Source organism: Plectrocnemia conspersa, unplaced genomic scaffold, assembly GCF_051122295.1.
Source record: "Plectrocnemia conspersa isolate PC_06_02 unplaced genomic scaffold, ASM5112229v1 ptg000002l, whole genome shotgun sequence".
NCBI classification, from domain to species: Eukaryota; Metazoa; Arthropoda; class Insecta; order Trichoptera; family Polycentropodidae; genus Plectrocnemia; species Plectrocnemia conspersa.
Window position 1 is genome coordinate 7,430,910 of NW_028277166.1, and position 8,311 is coordinate 7,439,220.

The 8,311-nt window shown below is 31.5% G+C and overlaps 1 long non-coding RNA gene across 1 annotated transcript; it reads left to right on the forward strand.

Moving 5' to 3' along the window:
• The first annotated feature begins 2,291 nt into the window (after nt 1–2,291).
• LOC148237516 (uncharacterized) lies at nt 2,292–6,779 on the forward strand. The gene is made up of 4 exons (XR_015812636.1): nt 2,292–2,427; nt 3,996–4,116; nt 4,682–6,527; nt 6,595–6,779. It is a non-coding gene; the product is annotated as an uncharacterized LOC148237516 (long non-coding RNA).
• Nucleotides 6,780–8,311: the final 1,532 nt, after the last annotated feature.

Here is an 8,311-nt window from a genome sequence, read left to right on the forward strand (position 1 = left end):
TATATAACGGTTTAAAGTAGGAATTAGTAATTAAAAGTATGACATGTAAAAAAATTAGATAAGAATTTTCTTCGCACTTATATTAAAAAGTATTATTACTTAGCTATTTGTTTGGCTAGACTCAAAGTCGTTACAAAATATTGTAACGACTTCTCCGGGGTTTTGAGTAGAGGTTAGCAACGCATCTACAATTAAATAAACCTTTGGTGTTTTCATGGCAACCAACGCTAAGAATTTCTCAGCGTGTTACTGGGATCTAGAAGTTTAACCAACTATTTTTTCTATTATTCTTTCATGGAATAGAGTAATAGGATCCGAGCTTCCGTGACAACACTGATATGAAGAACTTACCCGTTTGATAGTACGACCCGGCCCCGTAAAATTCATATTTTCTTCAGCAGTTAACGTGTGTTTAATTGGCAAGCCGCCATCACACATCCGTCAAAGATTCATTATTTATGGCAACTCCAACGAATTCAAATTCAAACGATAACGACTATACGATCAATAATTTCACAATTTCTGACCTTCAGTTAGGTTTTATAAAATTGAAGGCGAAGAAGAGACAGGCCCACATTATATTCCAGCTGGTTTGCTTAAAAAAGACAATACATTATTGCACATCAGCTGTTGTTTGTTTTTACCTTATCGTTGAAAACAAATACTTTCACAAGTGACTACTATACATAAAAAACAAAACAAATCTATGCTGGAGAATTATAGACCTGTTTCGATTATATCAACACCTGACAAATTATTCGAAATAATACTTATATTATTTATAAGTATGCTTCAAACCATATCGAAGGATTCTTGATTGATCAACAGAATGGTTTTCGTGTACCTAGAACTAGATCATAGCGACGAATCTGCTCTGTTTTTTTTTTCAATTTTATGTCGGAAAATCTCGATATAGGCAGTCAAGTAAATGTCATCCATACTGATTTTGAAAAAGCTTTTGTAACACAAAAATCCTCAGGTTCTAATCTCGGGCAATTATTGTTCTTTTTGTTAATAAATATTAGTAATATGTTGTTAATTATTATTATTAGTATAGCACTCTCTGACACTAAATGGCGGACGAATAACGGAAGCCCATCTCGATAGAGAGTCTAAATCATTTTGTAAAGAGGAGTCCGCAACAGATCGAATGCATTTATACAATTTTAAATCATCTGCGCAAAATCTTGACGTCTTGAGAATTAGATCAAAAATACGTTTTAGAGGAGCAGCAAGACTAAGGCCCTCCGCACACGGAGCAACTGTTTTGCAACTCGAGTTGCAAACTCGTTGCATACTCGTCACACACACAACCAGTTTGCAACCAAATTAAAACCTCACACCGCACACGAGCGCAACTGATTCTGGATTATTCGGAGCAAAGTTCTCTATAAGTTTGTAGTCACAAATCTGTTTTTCGCAAAAGAAAGAATATTATTGACTGTGAGGTAAAATTTTTATTATTTTGATCCAAATACAAAATTACAAAACTCCAAAAAAGAAGTAAACATTACATTTTCAACTATTATATATATGTATCTTATAATAGTTTCTATATTATATATTGGTGAAATTGAGGCACTGCCGAAAACGTTATTTTGAAACGTAAATGACACTCATTTCTTGAACTTTTTGTGAAGACACGTGCAACCATGCAACGCAACTGTTTTGTGACTAGGAAAAAAGATCGCATGCAACCAGTTGCTGACTGATTTGAAATCGGTTTGGTTTTAGTTGCTCGTGTGCGGACACACACACCCGTACACAGGCGTGGTCACCAAATAGTTGCATGCGCAACTGGTTTGCAACTCGAGTTGCAAAACAGTTGCTCCGTGTGCGGACGGCCTAACTTCGCAACCCAGAAGAAATTTATTAAAGCCGTATTTAAGATCTGAGCGCTCAGTTTCTTTGATGGTCTATACTGAAAACCAAAAACAAGAAGAAGGAAATGACTGAGAAGGAAGCGATTGAATGATATATTTTTAACTTTAGATTGTTGAATTAAGTCGAAGCTAAATTAATTTAAATATGCAATAATTAATAATAAGTACCGGAACGCCGTTTCGGCTTAGAAATATTGCATTTTATGTGAAAAAGTGGCATTTCTGACTAATATGAAACGTTGAATAAGTCTTAGCACATAGATTTTTAACATCAATTTTTTTTTAAATCTATTATAAGAAATACTATAAAGTCATTAGCGAAAAGTAATAATTTGTAATTACAAATATCTTTGTTAAAATACTTTTTTATATTCGTTTTGTATGGCCAGTAATTTGAGCGTTTCGACCAGGCTGACAATTGACAGCGAGTTATCGGCGCTTCTAAAAGAACCTAACCTCTAAACATTAGAGTTTATTTCGAAGAGACTTATTAACTTATATTAATCTCTCGCCAGGTCATCAAGGTTATCGTCGACAAGAAACAGTAAGTTTCCTATCTCCCTCTGACTTTTTGCGAAACTGTGTATGTTATGACGCATATATGCGTCATTCGTTGTTTGGAAATTTACCTGCTTAAAATACGACTAATATCAATTTAGTTTTAACTTTTTAAAATAGATTAAGCAATATAATATAATATTGTAGAGGTATATATTCATCATTTATTTAATTAATATATATTTTTAACTATATTATTTGCAAGCTAGTTCATATGTGAAGGGGGGGGGGGGGTAAAAGTTGAGGTTGCCACCAGGATTCGCGATTTTAGGAGCCTTAATTTTTATTTAACTTGATCTGAAAATTGTATATTTTGTATTCAGTGTAAACAAGTTTATTACGTTTAACAAATAAACTAGACATTATTAGAATTGTACTTCACTTGACAAAGAAGTAATATTATAATCTTTCAAGGAAGCTATAACTTTCTTTGGGTAATAAAAGATAAAAGACTTTAAAAAACGTTTTGGAGTTTTTTTATTTGCACCACATTTAAAAGACTAAATGACCAGCAAGAATAATCAATCCATAAAATTATCAGTTGTTACTTTGAAAAGCCCTATTTATTAAGGTGACCAGACATCCTCCTTTGTGAAGGATTTTGTCCTTTATCCTCCTTGAACAAAAAATTTCCAAAGAGACCTTTCTTGGAGCTACCGGTAGCAATTTGTCCTCAAATAAAAATTCTGTGAGACCTTTTTTAGATTCTATAGCAATTTGTCCCTTTTTGACTCCTCGAACAAAAATTTTCAAGGTGGCCTTTTTACTTTTATTGTCCTCCTATATATATCTGGTCACCATACGTTTGTAAAACTTACCTTCCACAACAGTATTTTTATTCGATATATCAGGGCCACTGATCGATTGGTACATAACATTTATGACTGATAATAGGCTCTAGTTCAATGTTCATTTAATATATTTCTTAGATTATTATTTAATACTTTGTTTTATTTATAATATTTTCCATTCACATATCTTAATTTACTCGACTACATTACTCGAAATCTTGCTATTGATAACTCAATATTCGAGTGTTAAGACTTAAGAGAATTATCTTCTAAGTTTCTTAGAGTTTTTGAATTATTTGTAAAATGGCGCTTCCACACAAAACATCGAAATAATCCATTCTTTGCTATTACTTGACCCTTATTTCAAAATAATAGAATTCAAACGAAAGCGCGAAATGAGGAAATGAAAGGGTGTTTAAAGTAAACACCTGCCAATTTCTAAGTGTGCCGCGAAAATTTCTCACAATTTATATTTGTAGTTTAATGCATATATGCATCATTAGTTGCTGACATTAATACTGAAAACCTTATGGTGTATTAAAAATTTATTTAGAGGAACTTTAATTGCATATTGTAAGTTGTTAATAAATAATTTTTGTATGGTAAAACTGCACAGCTCTTAGAATTTTAATATTTTTGAGCTTAAAGAATTTTAGCGCTCTTTAGCAATACAACGTCTTTATAAATCTATATCGTAAAATTTTTAATATTTTTGATTAATAATTTTTAATTTTAATGAGCATTATTGTTGTTTTATTATCAGAATATATTGAGAGTGATGCTTCACAGCTTGCTGTGAATAAATACGAGATAACCATCAGGACTAGTACTAGTACAGTACTTAACAAATGGCATACAGACTCAGCAGGTGCCGGGCTCAGTACGTAAGTACTCCACGAGCAACTAGACCACAACTATACAAGCTTGAGATAGCGGATTATTTCGTTCTCACTTTTTCCCAAATCGTTAATAATTGAATTTTTTATTATTACATAACTTGTTATTGTTGTGCTAGATCTTTGTAGCAAATTTAATTGAATATAGGTAAACTATTTCATTGTTATATTAAATATTACTGTATTATATTTTTCTTAAATTCTGCACTTGGAGTTTTTATTTAAGTCATTTGTTATTCTAAAGATAATGACCACTTAAAACACATTACTGGCCCTTGACTCACTTATGCGTCATTTGTAATTACACTATTAATGACTATTTAATACCTGTCAGTATTCAATATCAGAACTTATTTATCTGTACATTTCTATTTGTAGAAAAAATAGTGGTTCAAAGAATAGCAACTAAAATTTAATGTATATGAAAAATTTAAAGGGCGTTTTATGTATAACTTATTCACCACCAATTCCATTGCACAAATGAAAACATATATTTAATATATTTGTTTATTAGGTTTCTAGTCACTATTTATCATAAATTTGTTTTTTGCAGTTTTATTTTTTAAATATTTTTTAAAAAATAACTTATTATCATGGGGGACAAAACAAAGACTTATTTTGAAGAACTTTATGCAGATAATTTATCTGATATTCCTAGTGACTGTGAGGATGATGAGGTTAATAGTGAAACAGATGATTTGCAACCTAATCCACAAGCAGTACATTTGTCGAGTGATTCCGAAGAAAGCGGCCAAGATATCGATCCCGTCTGGTCAGATTTTGACCCACCCAGGAACAACGAATATTTTGTTGGTTCATCAGGGCCAAGTATATTTCTCAAAAACACCGAAAAAGTAGAAGACGTAGCGAGTTTGTTTGTAGGAGATGATCTATTTCAACTGATTGCTATGGAAACTAATAAGTATCATGCTCAGAATTTACACAAATTTAAAGAGTCAAAAAACGCTAGAAAATGGTTTGATGTGTCTGTTTCTGAACTAAAAAAGTGGTTCGCTTTAGTGATTATTATGGGTTTGATGAAAAAATCAAAAATAAATGACTATTGGTCTTCAAACCCGCTAATCGAGACACCAATATTTTCAAAAACTATGAGTCGCAATAGGTTCCGACAAATATTATGTTTTCTACATTTTTCAGACAATGAAAACGCTCCCAATAATTCCGACCGTTTATTTAAGGTGCAAATAATCATAGATTATTTCACAAAAAAATTTGAAGAAAATTTTAAACTAGGACAAAACGTATCAATAGACGATGGCATTATACCATGGCGCGGAAGACTGGGCTTCAAAGCTCATAATAATAGTAAAATAACAAAATATGGTATACTAATTCGAACCCTATGTGATTCTACCACTGGATATATTTCAAAGTTTAAATTGTACTCGGACATTGTGCCGAAGATTGAAAATACGATTACAGAACTATTGGCGTCTCCCCGGAACGAATGGCATCATTTATATATAGATAATTATTATAACAGTGTTGAACTCGCCAAAAAATTACTTTTCAATAAATTAAGAATATGTGGGACTATTAGACCTAATCGAGAAGTACCTGAAGTTTTAAAAAAGGCAAAACTTAAAATATTTGAATCGAAGTTTAAACGACAAGGCGAAATACTATTGCAATTATGGAAAAATAACAATAGCAGAGACATATGCATAATATCCACCATTCACAATGCTAATTTAATTGACACTGGTAAAATTGACAAAAAAACCGGTCTTTCAATAATAAAACCAAAGTGCGTAATAGATTATGATCAGTACATGAAAGGAGTAGATCGTGCTGATCAATTTCTCAACTATTATCCTTTATTTAGAAAAACTAAAAAATGGACTAGAAAAGTTACCCTCTATTTAATCAACTGTGGCTTATTCAACTCTTTTCGACTTTACGAAAATTTGAATGTCACATCTAACCAGAAACTGAATTATCACGATTTTTTACTAAATCTGTCAAGTGCGTGGATAGAAAATACATCAGATACTGGAGAGATCCCAGAAGCTCCCAGAGATACGCCTTCAACATCTCGAACACCATATTTTGACCCAGTACATAGACTTTCTGGTGATATAAAACGTCATAGTATAGTGAGAATATCAGAAACAGATAAACGTAAAAGAAAAAGATGTAGAGTATGCTCTGCAAATAAAATAAGAAGAGACACAATTTACATGTGTAAATATTGCCAAGTAGCTTTACATGTTGGAAAATGTTTTGAATATTTTCATTTAAAAGAAAAATATTAAATATATCAATAGCTTGGAGACAATACTGTACAAATAACTGCTGTGATATCTTAAGTGTAAATAATTATATAAGTTTTTGGACAATTAATCTAAAAGTATAAAGGATGCTGTTGGTTTTGTATGGTGAGTATAAATTATATAAAAATATGATATATGTATTTACATATTATTTTTATGTAACTTTTTTTAGTATACAAATGTTCTGGACTTCTCAATGACATTATAACTAATGGTAAAGCAGCCTTGGATGAACCTTTTTTCTGATACTATTCTATGGTTATAAAATCAAATATACATCTGTATTTTTATAAATAATAATGTTGACTTAAATCATATTGTTTTAAATATGGAATAAAGCGATTTTTTTTAAATAAATACTATTTATATTATAAATTCATATTTATTGACTTGTGCACTTTGAAAAAATCATAGAACTTGGGCAATTATTCAAAAAGTTATAACAATGATTTTTCATTTAAAAAACAGCAATCACTGCCACAAGCACGATACGAGGGAGGACCCAATTGTAACGAGACTTGGACTGTTGACGGTCGGGACGTTAGGCAAACGAGTTATGGTTGGTAGGGTGTTGTAGAGTGAACCAGTATGAGTCAGTAAGCGACGCTTCGTTGCCATGAGAGCACCCGTCAATCGTAGATATTTTTAACCAAGACACCTTTTTCCCACGTAACGAAAACGTGAGATGGCTGACACTAGAGATCAACACGCGGCGGTAAAATTTTGATTTCTGTTTGGGAAAATGGCTGCAGAAACATGTAATGCTCCAACCAGCTTACAAGAATGATGCTTTGAGTAAAGCTCGGGTCTATGACTGGTTTTCGCTGTTTAAAAGGGGCGAAATGACAATTGAAGACTAGCCTCAACTTCAAGAACTGACGATAATGTTTAAAAAATCAACACCCTCGTCCGCGAAAATCGTCGCCTTCTACCTGTTGGTATTGAAAAGATTGAGAGAGAGCATCAAGAAGAAAAAGGCGGATCTTTGGCACGCGGGGAGATTGGTTCTTCCATCATGACAATGCACCGGCCTACACCGCATTGTCTATGATGCTGTTTTTGAGCAAAAATGGAATGGCACCGATTATTCACTCGCCCTACTCACCTGACCTGGTCCTCTAAAACTTATTTTTGTTCCCTAGACTCAAAAGGGACATGAAAGAAAATATTTTTGAACTGCGGAAGAGATAAAACAAAAATCGCTGGAGAGGTTAATAAAAGACATCCCATTATGTAAATTCCATAACTGTTTTAACCAATGGAAAAAATGTTTGGACAAGTAAATATTGGTCAATGTAGAGTACTTTGAAAGTGATCAAAATTTGGTGGAAAAATAGGAAAGTAGTTATTTTTGGGTTCTAATGTATATTTTTATTTTCGATTTTTTGGGATGCATTTTTTTTCTGCGAAAAAATATAAAACATGTTAGGAAATATTAAGGACAAATGATAAAAAAAATATTTGATAATTATTTAAAATTTTATTGCCAAAAATATATTAGACCAAATATGGCACTGCATTCAGTAGTGACTATAATATTTATTGAGTCATATGTGACAGTTTATGCATTAAGAACACAAAAATACAAATTAATTAAAAAATGAAAATATAAAATCATGAACATAAACAAAAACCGTTTAATTCCACATAAATAGCAAAAAATGTAAAAATAACTTTATTTTCTATTTATATTAAATGTTGACTGAAATATATCTTGTTTCAAAATAGCGGCTATTAAAAAATTCTAGAAAAAAAGTAGAAGTCAAAAATATTCTATAATATAAATTTCAATTTTTAAGATGATTTATAAAAGTTCATTGTTAAAAAGCATATGATTTGATATTTTTAGTTATATTATAAAATTATTATGAGCTTTATTTTTGTTTTAG